Source organism: Lampetra fluviatilis, chromosome 3, assembly GCF_964198595.1.
Source record: "Lampetra fluviatilis chromosome 3, kcLamFluv1.1, whole genome shotgun sequence".
Lineage (NCBI taxonomy): Eukaryota > Metazoa > Chordata > Hyperoartia > Petromyzontiformes > Petromyzontidae > Lampetra > Lampetra fluviatilis.
This window is the reverse complement of record NC_136277.1, coordinates 9,336,083-9,350,104: the sequence shown is the minus strand read 5'-3', so window position 1 is coordinate 9,350,104 and position 14,022 is coordinate 9,336,083. Positions and strand designations below refer to the sequence as shown.

Here is a 14,022-nt window from a genome sequence, read left to right as displayed (position 1 = left end):
GACGCGCCAAACTGTGCTCATGACGCTGAAACTATGGCACTACCGACTGCTCTAATGAGGCTGATGTTCGGTCAGTTTTATTCTTATTGGTATATCTCAAATATTGGGATTCAAGTGGAAGGTATAAAGAGGCACAACAATACGAGGATAGGTAGTTGATGACACGTATTTAATGCACAAAAAGCAGATCAATTCCTTACGCATAATTTGAAGTTGGAATTAATATCTACCTGTACATTTTATGCCAAGAAAAAAATACGTTGCCCCATGTGAGGAACGAACTCACGACCTTCAGATTATGAGACTGACGCGCTACCTACTGCGCTAATGAGGGTGATATTTGATTAGTTTTGTTCTAATTGTAATATCTCAAATATTGGCATTCAATTGGAAGGTATAAAGATGCACAACAAACACGTGCCTTCGGAGTGGGCAGGTAGGAACTTGGTTGGACAGCGCATTCGTGCGATCTGTGTCATGCTGCGCGTCACTTGGTGCTGAGCCCGCCTGAAGCGCTCTATGAAATACAAATCGAGGCCATGGCTATGCACGACAGACAGACAGACAAATGATCCCTGGTGGGCAGTGTGGAACTGTTGTTCCGACCTGTTTCAGAGGATAAGTATTTGATGAAACGTATGTTATGAACAAAAATCGAATCAATTCCACACGCACAATTTGAAGTTGTTAATATATAAATGTATATATTATGCCAAGAATAAAATACGTTTGATTATTGTTTTTTTTACCCTTTTATCTGGCAACAAAACTAACAATTCTTTTTACAAGGAGTCATGTTTGCATTGACCACAAATACCTGCGGTCGGAATGCAAACAACATACGTTTTCCTCATGTGAGGATCAAACTAATCACCATCAGATTATGAAACTAAGGCACTACCTACTGCTCTAATGAGGCTGATGTTAGATCAGTTTTATTCTAATTGGGATATCTCAACTATTGGGATCCAAATGGAAGGTATAAAAAGGAACAACAATGAAAGGATATGTAGTTAATGACACATATTTTATGCATAAAAAGCGGATCAATTCCACACGCACAATTTGAAGTTGTTAATATATAAATGTATATATTATGCCAAGAATAAAATACGTTTGATTATTGTTTTTTTTACCCTTTTATCTGGCAACAAAACTAACAATTCTTTTTACAAGGAGTCATGTTTGCATTGACCACAAATACCTGCGGTCGGAATGCAAACAAAATACGTTTTCCTCATGTGAGGATCAAACTAACCACCATCAGATTATGAAACTAAGGCACTACCTACTGCTCTAATGAGGCTGATGTGAGATCAGTTCTATTCTAATTGGGATATCTCAAATATTGGAATTCAATTGGAAGGTATAAAAAGGAACAACAATAAAAGGATATGTAGTTAATGACACGTATTTTATGCATAAAAAGCGGATCAATTCCTAACGCATAATTTGAAGTTGGAATTGATATCTAAATGTACATTTTACACAAAGAAAAAAACACTTTGCCCCATGTGAGGATCGAACTCACGACCTTCAGATTATGAGACTGACGCGCTACCTACTGCGCTAATGAGGCTGATATTTTATGAGTTTTGTTCCAATTGGAATATCTCAAATATTGGCATTCAATTGGAAGATATGAAGAGGCACAACAAACACGTGCCTTCGGAGTGGGCAGGTAGGAACTTGGTTGGACAGCGCATTCGTGCGATCTGTGTCATGCTGCGCGTCACTTGGTGCTGACCCCGCCCGAAGCGCTCTATGAAATACAAATCGAGGGCATGGCTATGCACGACAGACAGACAGACAAATGATCCCTGGTGGGCAGTGTGGAACTGTTGCTCCGACCTGTTTCAGAGGATAAGTATTTGATGAAACGTATGTTATGAACAAAAAAAGGATCAATTCCACACGCACAATTTGAAGTTGTTATTATATAAATGTATATATTATGCCAAGAATAAAATACGTTTGATTATTGTTTTTTTTACCCTTTTATCTGGCAACAAAACTGACAATTCTTTTTACAAGGAGTCATGTTTGCATTGACCACAAATACCTGCGGTCGGAATGCAAACAAAATACGTTTTCCTCATGTGAGGATCAAACTAACCACCATCAGATTATGAAACTAAGGCACTACCTACTGCTCTAATGAGGCTGATGTGAGATCAGTTCTATTCTAATTGGGATATCTCAAATATTGGGATTCAATTGGAAGGTATAAAAAGGAACAACAATGAAAGGATATGTAGTTAATGACACATATTTTATGCATAAAAAGCGGATCAATTCCACACGCACAATTTGAAGTTGTTAATATATAAATGTATATATTATGCCAAGAATAAAATACGTTTGATTATTGTTTTTTTTACCCTTTTATCTGGCAACAAAACTAACAATTCTTTTTACAAGGAGTCATGTTTGCATTGACCACAAATACCTGCGGTCGGAATGCAAACAAAATACGTTTTCCTCATGTGAGGATCAAACTAACCACCATCAGATTATGAAACTAAGGCACTACCTACTGCTCTAATGAGGCTGATGTGAGATCAGTTCTATTCTAATTGGGATATCTCAAATATTGGGATTCAATTGGAAGGTATAAAAAGGAACAACAATAAAAGGATATGTAGTTAATGACACGTATTTTATGCATAAAAAGCGGATCAATTCCTAACGCATAATTTGAAGTTGGAATTGATATCTAAATGTACATTTTACACAAAGAAAAAAACACTTTGCCCCATGTGAGGATCGAACTCACGACCTTCAGATTATGAGACTGACGCGCTACCTACTGCGCTAATGAGGCTGATATTTTATGAGTTTTGTTCCAATTGGAATATCTCAAATATTGGCATTCAATTGGAAGATATGAAGAGGCACAACAAACACGTGCCTTCGGAGTGGGCAGGTAGGAACTTGGTTGGACAGCGCATTCGTGCGATCTGTGTCATGCTGCGCGTCACTTGGTGCTGACCCCGCCCGAAGCGCTCTATGAAATACAAATCGAGGGCATGGCTATGCACGACAGACAGACAGACAAATGATCTCTGGTGGGCAGTGTGGAACTGTTGCTCCGACCTGTTTCAGAGGATAAGTATTTGATGAAACGTATGTTATGAACAAAAAAAGGATCAATTCCACACGCACAATTTGAAGTTGTTATTATATAAATGTATATATTATGCCAAGAATAAAATACGTTTGATTATTGTTTTTTTTACCCTTTTATCTGGCAACAAAACTGACAATTCTTTTTACAAGGAGTCATGTTTGCATTGACCACAAATACCTGCGGTCGGAATGCAAACAAAATACGTTTTCCTCATGTGAGGATCAAACTAACCACCATCAGATTATGAAACTAAGGCACTACCTACTGCTCTAATGAGGCTGATGTGAGATCAGTTCTATTCTAATTGGGATATCTCAAATATTGGGATTCAATTGGAAGGTATAAAAAGGAACAACAATAAAAGGATATGTAGTTAATGACACGTATTTTATGCATAAAAAGCGGATCAATTCCTAACGCATAATTTGGAGTTTGATTTTATATCTAAATGTACATTTTATGCCAAGAAAAAAAATTACTTTGCCCCATGTGAGGATCAAACTCACAACATTCAGATCGTGAGACTGACGCGCCACACTGTGCTAATGACGTTGAAACTAAGGCACTACCTACTGCTCTAATGAGGCTGATGTTATATCAGTTTTATTCTAATTGGGATATCTCAAATATTGGAATTAAATTGGAAGGTACAAAGAGGCACAACAATAAGAAGGTAGGTTGTTGATGACACGTATTTTATGCACAAAAACGGATCAATTCCGAACGCATAATTTGAAGTTGGATTTTATATCTAAATTTACATTTTATGCCAAGAAAACAACTTTTTGCCCCATGTGAGGATCGAACTCACGACCTTCAGATTATGAGACTGTCGCGCTACCTACTGCGCTAATGAGGCTGATATTTTATTAGTTTTGTTCAAATTGGAATATCTCAAGTATTGGCATTCAATTGGAAGGCATATAGAGGCACAACAAAAAGAGGATCTGTAGTTGATGACACGTATGTTATGCACAAAAAGCGGATAAATTCCTGACGCATCATTTGAAGTTGGAATTCTTTTCTAAATGTAAATTTTATGCCAAGAATAAAAAAACTTTTCTCTATGTGACGATCGAACTTAGGACCTTAAGATAATGAGACTGACGCGCCACCTTCTGTGCTTATGTGGCTGATATTTTATCAATTTTGTTCTAATTGGGATATCTCAAATTTTGGGATTCAATTGGAAGGTATAAATAGGCACAACAATAAGAGGATAAGTAGTTGAGAAAACGTATGTTATGCAGAATAAGCGCATCAATTCCTAACGCATCATTTGAAGTTGGAATTAATGTCTAAATGTACATTTTATATAAAGAAAATAACACTTTGCCCCATGTGAGGATCGAACTCGCGACCTTTAGATTATGAGACTGACGCGCTACCTACTGCGCTAATGAGGCTGATGTTAGTGAAGTTTTGTCCTAAATGGAATATCTCAAATATTGGGATTCAATTGGAAGATATAAAGAGGCACAACAAACACGTGCCTTCGGAGTGGGCAGGTAGGAACTTGGTTGGACAGCGCATTCGTGCGATCCGTGTCATGTGGCGCGTCACTTGGTGCTGAGCCCACCCGAAGCGCTCTTTCAAATACAAATCGAGGGCATGGCTATGCACGACAGACAGACAGACAAATGATCCTTGGTGGGCAGTGTGGAACTCTTGTTCCGACCTGTTTCAGAGGATAAGTATTTGATGAAACGTATGTTATGTCCAAAAATCGGATCAATTCCACACGCACAATTTGAAGTTGGTATTATATCAATGTATATATTTTGCCAAGAATAAAATACGTTTGCCTCATGTGAGGATCGAACTAATGACATTCAGATTATGAATTTAAGCAACTACCTACTGCTCTAATGAGGCTGATGTTAGATCAGTTTTATTCTAATTGGGATATCTCAACTATTGGGATCCAAATGGAAGGTATAAAGATGCACAACAATAAGAGGATATGTAGTTAATGACACGTATTTTATGCATAAAAAGCGGATCAATTCCTAACGCATCATTTGAAGTTGGAATTAATATCTAAATGTACATTTTATATAAAGAAAATTACACCTTGCCCCATGTGAGGATCGAACTCACGAACTTCAGATTATGAGACTGACGCGCTACCTACTGCGCTAATGAGGCTGATGTTAGTGAAGTTTTGTCCTAAATGGAACATCTCAATATTGGGATTCAATTGGAAGGTATAAAGAGGCACAACAATAAGAAGATAAGTATTTGATGAAACGTATATAATGCACAACAATCGGATCAATTCCACACGCATAATTTGAAGTTGGTATTATGTAAATGTATATATTTTGCCAAGAATAAAATACGTTTGCCTCATGTGAGGATCGAACTAATGACATTCACATTATGAATTTAAGCAACTACCTACTGCTCTAATGAGGCTGATGTTAGATCAGTTTTATTCTAATTGGGATATCTCAACTATTGGGATTCAAATGTAAGGTATAAAGAAGCACAACAAAAAGAGGATATGTAGTTAATGACACGTATTTTATGCATAAAAAGCGGATCAATTCCTAACGCATCATTTGAAGTTGGAATTAATATCTAAATGTACATTTTATATAAAGAAGTTGACACCTTGCCCCATGTGAGGATCGAACTCACGACCTTCAGATTATGAGACTTACGCACTACCTACTGCACTAATGAGGCTGATGTTAGTGAAGTTTTGTCCTAAATGGAATATCTCAAATATTGGGATTCAATTGGAAGGTATAAAGAGGCACAACAATAAGAAGATACGTATTTGATGAAACGTATATAATGCACAAAAATCGGATCAATTCCACACGCATAATTTGAAGTTGGTATTATGTAAATGTATATATTATGCCAAGAATAACATACGTTTGCCTCATGTGAGGATCGAACTAACGACATTCAGATTATGAAACTAAGGCACTACCTAATGCTCGAATGAGGCTGATGTGACATCAGTTTTATTCTAATTGGAAAATCTCACATATTGGGAATCAATTGGAAGGTATAAAGATGCACAACAATAAGAGGATATGTAGTTAATGACACGTATTTTATGCATAAAAAGCGCATCAATTCCTAACGCATCATTTGAAGTTGGAATTCATATCTTAATGTACATTTTATACAAAGAAAATGACACCTTGCCCCATGTGAGGATCGAACTCACGACCTTCAGATTATGAGACTGACGCGCTACCTACTGCGCTAATGAGGCTGCTGTTAGTGAAGTTTTGTCCTAAATGGAATATCTCAAATATTGGGATTCAATTGGAAGGTATAAAAAGGCACAATAATAAGAAGATAAGTATTTGATGAAACGTATATAATGCACAACAATCGGATCAATTCCACACGCATTATTTGAAGTTGGTATTATGTAAATGTATATATTTTGCCAAGAATAAAATACGTTTGCCTCATGTGAGGATCGAACTAATGACATTCAGATTATGAATTTAAGCAACTACCTACTGCTCTAATGAGGCTGATGTTAGATCAGTTTTATTCTAATTGGGATATCTCAACTATTGGGATTCAAATGTAAGGTATAAAGAAGCACAACAAAAAGAGGATATGTAGTTAATGACACGTATTTTATGCATAAAAAGCGGATCAATTCCTAACGCATCATTTGAAGTTGGAATTAATATCTAAATGTACATTTTATATAAAGAAAATGACACCTTGCCCCATGTGAGGATCGAACTCACGACCTTCAGATTATAAGACTGACGCGCTACCTACTGCGCTAATGAGGCTGATGCTAGTGAAGTTTTGTCCTAAATGGAATATCTCAAATATTGGGATTCAATTGGAAGGTATAAAAATGCATAATAATAAGAAGATAAGTATTTGATGAAACGTATATAATGCACAAAAATCGGATCAATTCCACACGCATAATTTGAAGTTGGTATTATGTAAATGTATATATTATGCCAAGAATAGCATACGTTTGCCTCATGTGAGGATCGAACTAACGACATTCAGATTATGAAACTAAGGCACTACCGAATGCTCGAATGATGCTGATGTGACATCAGTTTTATTCTAATTGGAAAATCTCACATATTGGGAATCAATTGGAAGGTATAAAGATGCACAACAATAAGAGGATATGTAGTTAATGACACGTATTTTATGCATAAAAAGCGGATCAATTCCTAACGCATCATTTGAAGTTGCAATTAATATCTAAATGTACATTTTATATAAAGAAAATAACACTTTGCCCCATGTGAGGATCGAACTCACGACCTTCAGATTATGAGACTGACGCGCTACCTACTGCGCTAATGAGGCTGATATGTTGTTAGTTTTGTTCTAATTGGAATATCTCAAATATTGGCATTCCATTGAAAGATATAAAGAGGCACAACAAACACGTGCCTTCGGAGTGGGCAGTTAGGAACTTGGTTGGACAGCGCATTCGTGCGATCCGTGTCATGCAGCGCGTCACTTGGTGCTGAGCCCGCACGAAGCGCTCTATCAAATACAAATCGAGGGCATGGCTATGCACGACAGACAGACAGACAAATGATCCTTGGTGGGCAGTGTGGAACTGTTGTTCCGACCTGTTTCAGAGGATAAGTAGTTGATGAAACGTATGTTATGTCCAAAAATCGGATCAATTACACACGCACAATATGAAGTTGGTATTATATCAATGTATATATTTTGCCAAGAATAAAATACGTTTGCCTCATGTGAGGATCGAACTAATGACATTCAGATTATGAATTTAAGCAACTACATACTGCTCTAATGAGGCTGATGTTAGATCAGTTTTATTCTAATTGGGATTTCTCAACTATTGGGATTCAAATGGAAGGTATAAAGAAGCACAACAAAAAGAGGATATGTAGTTAATGACACGTATTTTATGCATAATAAGTATAACCTGTAAAAACAAAGTTTTTCCCTATAAATCCTTTATATGCGTGGCAGCGAACTTAATATAAAGGATTTAAAAATAGATTCGTCTGTGGAGGACGCTGGGATCGATCACGCGACCTTTGGCATGGGAAGCAAGGGCGCTACCAACTGCGCTACTCCGCCACGGCCTGTGGAAGCGTTACGCTCTGGGCTCTTACACTGTGACGTTCAGCCAAAGCCATGAATGAGTTATATTTGAATATATGTAAAATACATTTTTTTTGCCTAAAAAGTGTAAAATTTTGGGAATTTTTTTTCACGAACATTAATTGTCTCGCACAACGAGTCTGTGTGGAAAATGTCAGCTCGATTGGATCACGGGAAGTGGGTTAAAAAACGACCGAAAGATTTGCACGGTCGTAAGCAAGCAAGCAAGCACGCAAGAAAGCATGCAAGCAAGCACGCACGCAAGCAAGCAAGCAAGCGAACTTAATATAAATGATTTAAAAAGCGGATCAATTCCTAACGCATCATTTGAAGTTGGAATTAATATCTAAATGTACATTTTATATAAAGAAAATGACACCTTGCCCGATGTGAGGATCGAACTCACGACCTTCAGATTATGAGACTGACGCGCTACCTACTGCGCTAATGAGGCTGATGTTTGTGAAGTTTTGTCCTAAATGGAATATCTCAAATATTGGGATTTAATTGGAAGGTATAAAGAGGCACAACAATAAGAAGATAAGTATTTGATGAAACGTATATAATGCACAACAATCGGATCAATTCCACACGCATAATTTGAAGTTGGTATTATGTAAATGTATATATTTTGCCAAGAATAAAATACGTTTGCCTCATGTGAGGATCGAACTAATGACATTCAGATTATGAATTTAAGCAACTACATACTGCTCTAATGAGGCTGATGTTAGATCAGTTTTATTCTAATTGGGATATCTCAACTATTGGGATTCAAATGGAAGGTATAAAGAAGCACAACAAAAAGAGGATATGTAGTTAATGACACGTATTTTATGCATAATAAGTATAACCCGTAAAAACAAAGTTTTTCCCTATAAATCCTTTATATGCGTGGCAGCGAACTTAATATAAAGGATTTAAAAATAGATTCGTCTGTGGAGGACGCTGGGATCGATCACGCGACCTTTGGCATGGGAAGCAAGGGCGCTACCAACTGCGCTACTCCGCCACGGCCTGTGGAGGCGTTACGCTCTGGGCTCTTACACTGTGACGTTCAGCCAAAGCCATGAATGAGTTATATTTGAATATATGTAAAATAATTTTTTTTTGCCTAAAAAGTGTAAAATTTTGGGAATTTTTTTTCACGAACATTAATTGTCTCGCACAACGAGTCTGTGTGGAAAATGTCAGCTCGATTGGATCACGGGAAGTGGGTAAAAAACGACCGAAAGATTTGCACGGTCGTAAGCAAGCAAGCAAGCACGCAAGAAAGCATGCAAGCAAGCACGCACGCAAGCAAGCAAGCAAGCACGCAAGCAAGCAAGCAAGCGAACTTAATATAAATGATTTAAAAAGCGGATCAATTCCTAACGCATCATTTGAAGTTGGAATTAATATCTAAATGTACATTTTATATAAAGAAAATGACACCTTGCCCGATGTGAGGATCGAACTCACGACCTTCAGATTAGGAGACTGACGCGCTACCTACTGCGCTAATGAGGCTGATGTTTGTGAAGTTTTGTCCTAAATGGAATATCTCAAATATTGGGATTTAATTGGAAGGTATAAAGAGGCACAACAATAAGAAGATAAGTATTTGATTAAACGTATATAATGCACACAAATCGGATCAATTCCACACGCATAATTTGAAGTTGGTATTATGTAAATGTATATATTATGCCAAGAATAACATACGTTTGCCTCATGTGAGGATCGAACTAACGACATTTAGATTATGAAACTAAGGCACTACCTAATGCTCGAATGAGGCTGATGTGAGATCAGTTTTATTCTAATTGGAAAATCTCACATATTGGGAATCAATTGGAAGGTATAAAGATGCACAACAATAAGAGGATATGTAGTTAATGACACGTATTTTATGCATAAAAAGCGGATCAATTCCTAACGCATCATTTGAAGTTGGAATTAATATCTTAATGTACATTTTATGTAAAGAAAATAACACTTTGCCCCTTGTGAGGATCGAACTCACGACCTTCAGATTATGAGACTGACGCGCTACCTACTGCACTAATGAGGCTGATATTTTAGGAGTTTTGTTCTAATTGGAATATCTCAAATATTGGCATTCAATTGGAAGATATAAAGAGGCACAACAAACACGTGCCTTCGGAGTGGGCAGGTAGGAACTTGGTTGGACAGCGCATTCGTGCGATCCGTGTCATGTGGCGCGTCACTTGGTGCTGAGCCCGCCCGAAGCGCTCTATCAAATACAAATCGAGGGCATGGCTATGCACGACAGACAGACAGACAAATGATCCTTGGTGGGCAGTGTGGAACTGTTGTTCCGACCTGTTTCAGAGGATAAGTAGTTGATGAAACGTATGTTATGTCCAAAAATCGGATCAATTCCACACGCACAATATGAAGTTGGTATTATATCAATGTATATATTTTGCCAAGAATAAAATACGTTTGCCTCATGTGAGGATCGAGCTAATGACATTCAGATTATGAATTTAAGCAACTACATACTGCTCTAATGAGGCTGATGTTAGATCAGTTTTATTCTAATTGGGATATCTCAACTATTGGGATTCAAATGGAAGGTATAAAGAAGCACAACAAAAAGAGGATATGTAGTTAATGACACGTATTTTATGCATAATAAGTATAACCCGTAAAAACAAAGTTTTTCCCTATAAATCCATTATATGCGTGGCAGCGAACTTAATATAAAGGATTTAAAAATAGATTCGTCTGTGAAGGACGCGGGGATCGATCCCGCGACCTTTGGCATGGGAAGCGAGGGCGCTACCAACTGCGCTACTCCGCCACGGCCTGTGGAGGCGTTACGCTCTGGGCATGGGAAGCGAGGGCGCTACCAACTGCGCTACTCCGCCACGGCCTGTGGAGGCGTTACGCTCTGGGCTCTTACACTGTGACGTTCAGCCAAAGCCATGAATGAGTTCTATTTGAATATATGTAAAATACCATTTTTTTGCTTAAAAAGTGTAAAATTTTGGGAATTTTTTTTCACGAACATTAATTGTCTCGCACAACGAGTCTGTGTGGAAAATGTCAGCTCGATTGGATCACGGGAAGTGGGTTAAAAAACGACCGAAAGATTTGCACGGTCGTAAGCAAGCAAGCAAGCACGCAAGCAAGCATGCAAGCAAGCACGCACGCAAGCGAACTTAATATAAATGATTTAAAAAGCCGATCAATTCCTAACGCATCATTTGAAGTTGGAATTAATATCTAAATGTACATTTTATTTAAAAAAATTGGCACCTTGCCCGATGTGAGGATCGAACTCACGACCTTCAGATTATGAGACTGACGCGCTACCTACTGCGCTAATGAGGCTGATGTTTGTGAAGTTTTGTCCTAAATGGAATATCTCAAATATTGGGATTTAATTGGAAGGTATAAAGAGGCACAACAATAAGAAGAAAAGTATTTGATTAAACGTATACAATGCACAAAAATCGGATCAATTCCACACGCATAATTTGAAGTTGGTATTATGTAAATGTATATATTATGCCAAGAATAACATACGTTTGCCTCATGTGAGGATCGGACTAACGACATTCAGATTATGAAACTAAGGCACTACATAATGCTCGAATGAGGCTGATGTGAGATCAGTTTTATTCTAATTGGAAAATCTCACATATTGGGAATCAATTGGAAGGTATAAAGATGCACAACAATAAGAGGATATGTAGTTAATGACACGTATTTTATGCATAAAAAGCGGATCAATTCCTAACGCATCATTTGAAGTTGGAATTAATATCTTAATGTACATTTTATGTAAAGAAAATAACACTTTGCCCCATGTGAGGATCGAACTCACGACCTTCAGATTATGAGACTGACTCGCTACCTACTGCACTAATGAGGCTGATATTTTAGTAGTTTTGTTCTAATTGGAATATCTCAAATATTGGCATTCAATTGGAAGATATAAAGAGGCACAACAAACACGTGCCTTCGGAGTGGGCAGGTAGGAACTTGGTTGGACAGCGCATTCGTGCGATCCGTGTCATGTGGCGCGTCACTTGGTGCTGAGCCCGCCCGAAGCGCTCTATCAAATACAAATCGAGGGCATGGCTATGCACGACAGACAGACAGACAAATGATCCTTGGTGGGCAGTGTGTTACTGTTCTTTGGTTCTTTCGGTAAAGTCACGTATAAAGATAAAATAATAAATTAAATAATAGCTTACGACGTTTCGATTGCAACACAAGCAATCATCATCAGGTATAAATGAAATAGCAACAAAAAATCTAACCAGAAAACTATAGACAGACATATAAGCAGACAGATATCACCAAGATACATAGAGAGAGTAACACAGGTACAGAGAGGGGGATCGTCTCTGTGAGGTGGCCTTAAATAGACAGAGGGGGGCGGAGGCAGAGAGAGGGAGGGGTTAGAGAAAACACCTACATGTCAATGAGTACGAAGAACGCGCAGTAAAGCACGCAGGCTTGAACATCAGGAGAGAGGGAGAAGAACACACCAAATTAAATAACCTAGCAAAACATCGAAATGTTGTGTAATACAACACAGAGGGTCGGTCAACACAAAATTAACGCATAGCCTGGTCGATTACGTATTTCAAAGATTGCTAAGTTAGAATTTAAGTGTGAAAATTGCAAAGAAAGACAAAACATAAAAACAAGAGGAACGGGGGACACACAGACAGAGCAGAACATAAGAACGACAAAAACGAGTGTAGACAGAAAAAAGTACACTAAATATACAGGCAGAGAGAGAGAACAAAAAACCCAGAGAGAAAGAAAAAGGTAAACTTGGAACTTCCCCGTAGAAGTGGTTCAATCTTAATTTTGGAGCTTTCGTGACTGCAGGAATTATTCTTTGGTTCTTTCGGTAAAGTCAAGTATAAAGATAAAATAATAAATTAAATAATAGCATACGACGTTTCGATTGCAACACAAGCAATCATCATCAGGTATAAATGAAATGGCAACAAAAAATCTAACCAGAAAACTATAGACAGACATATAAGCAGACAGATATCACCAAGATACATAGAGAGAGTAACACAGGTACAGAGAGGGGGATCGTCTCTGTGAGGTGGCCTTAAATAGACAGAGGGGGGCGGAGGCAGAGAGAGGGAGGGGTTAGAGAAAAAACCTACATGTCAATGAGTACGAAGAACGCGCAGAAAAGCACGCAGGCTTGAACATCAGGAGAGAGGGAGAAGAACACACCAAATTAAATAACCTAGCAAAACATCGAAATGTTGTGTAATACAACACAGAGAGTCGGTCAACACACAATTAACGCATAGCCTGGTCGATTACGTATTTCAAAGATTGCTAAGTTAGAATTTACCTTTGGCATGGGAAGCGAGGGCGCTACCAACTGCGCTACTCCGCCACGGCCTGTGGAGGGGTTACGCTCTGGGCTCTTACACTGTGACGTTCAGCCAAAGCCATGAATGAGTTTTATTTGAATATATGTAAAATTATTTTTTTTTGCCTAAAAAGTGTAAAATTTTGGAAAAAAATTTTCACGAACATTAATTGTCTCGCACAACGAGTCTGTGTGGAAAATGTCAGCTCGATTGGATCACGGGAAGTGGGTTAAAAAACGACCGAAAGATTTTCACGGTCGTAAGCAAGCAAGCAGGCAAGCACGCAAGCAAGCATGCAAGCACGCAAGCAAGCACGCAAGCAAGCATGCAAGCACGCAAGCAAGCATGCAAGCAAGCAAGCAAGCGAACTTAATATAAAGGATTTTAAAAGCGGATCAATTCCTAACGCATCATTTGAAG

General features: G+C 38.1%; 14 non-coding genes across 14 annotated transcripts; all 14 read right to left on the bottom strand.

The window, feature by feature from the left end:
• Window positions 1-261: 261 nt before the first annotated feature.
• On the bottom strand, window positions 262-334 carry TRNAM-CAU (transfer RNA methionine (anticodon CAU)). The gene has a single exon. It is a non-coding gene; the product is annotated as a tRNA-Met (tRNA).
• Window positions 335-1,506: 1,172 nt separating this feature from the next.
• TRNAM-CAU (transfer RNA methionine (anticodon CAU)) lies at window positions 1,507-1,579 on the bottom strand. The gene has a single exon. It is a non-coding gene; the product is annotated as a tRNA-Met (tRNA).
• A 1,172-nt stretch (window positions 1,580-2,751) lies between these two features.
• On the bottom strand, window positions 2,752-2,824 carry TRNAM-CAU (transfer RNA methionine (anticodon CAU)). Its single transcript has one exon. It is a non-coding gene; the product is annotated as a tRNA-Met (tRNA).
• A 1,092-nt stretch (window positions 2,825-3,916) lies between these two features.
• TRNAM-CAU (transfer RNA methionine (anticodon CAU)) lies at window positions 3,917-3,989 on the bottom strand. The gene has a single exon. It is a non-coding gene; the product is annotated as a tRNA-Met (tRNA).
• Window positions 3,990-4,463: 474 nt separating this feature from the next.
• On the bottom strand, window positions 4,464-4,536 carry TRNAM-CAU (transfer RNA methionine (anticodon CAU)). Its single transcript has one exon. It is a non-coding gene; the product is annotated as a tRNA-Met (tRNA).
• A 669-nt stretch (window positions 4,537-5,205) lies between these two features.
• TRNAM-CAU (transfer RNA methionine (anticodon CAU)) lies at window positions 5,206-5,278 on the bottom strand. Its single transcript has one exon. It is a non-coding gene; the product is annotated as a tRNA-Met (tRNA).
• Window positions 5,279-6,292: 1,014 nt separating this feature from the next.
• TRNAM-CAU (transfer RNA methionine (anticodon CAU)) lies at window positions 6,293-6,365 on the bottom strand. The gene has a single exon. It is a non-coding gene; the product is annotated as a tRNA-Met (tRNA).
• Window positions 6,366-6,836: 471 nt separating this feature from the next.
• TRNAI-UAU (transfer RNA isoleucine (anticodon UAU)) lies at window positions 6,837-6,909 on the bottom strand. The gene has a single exon. It is a non-coding gene; the product is annotated as a tRNA-Ile (tRNA).
• Window positions 6,910-7,380: 471 nt separating this feature from the next.
• TRNAM-CAU (transfer RNA methionine (anticodon CAU)) lies at window positions 7,381-7,453 on the bottom strand. The gene has a single exon. It is a non-coding gene; the product is annotated as a tRNA-Met (tRNA).
• A 1,161-nt stretch (window positions 7,454-8,614) lies between these two features.
• TRNAM-CAU (transfer RNA methionine (anticodon CAU)) lies at window positions 8,615-8,687 on the bottom strand. Its single transcript has one exon. It is a non-coding gene; the product is annotated as a tRNA-Met (tRNA).
• Window positions 8,688-9,669: 982 nt separating this feature from the next.
• Window positions 9,670-9,742, bottom strand: TRNAR-CCU (transfer RNA arginine (anticodon CCU)). The gene has a single exon. It is a non-coding gene; the product is annotated as a tRNA-Arg (tRNA).
• Window positions 9,743-10,213: 471 nt separating this feature from the next.
• On the bottom strand, window positions 10,214-10,286 carry TRNAM-CAU (transfer RNA methionine (anticodon CAU)). The gene has a single exon. It is a non-coding gene; the product is annotated as a tRNA-Met (tRNA).
• A 1,216-nt stretch (window positions 10,287-11,502) lies between these two features.
• On the bottom strand, window positions 11,503-11,575 carry TRNAM-CAU (transfer RNA methionine (anticodon CAU)). The gene has a single exon. It is a non-coding gene; the product is annotated as a tRNA-Met (tRNA).
• Window positions 11,576-12,046: 471 nt separating this feature from the next.
• On the bottom strand, window positions 12,047-12,119 carry TRNAM-CAU (transfer RNA methionine (anticodon CAU)). Its single transcript has one exon. It is a non-coding gene; the product is annotated as a tRNA-Met (tRNA).
• Window positions 12,120-14,022: the final 1,903 nt, after the last annotated feature.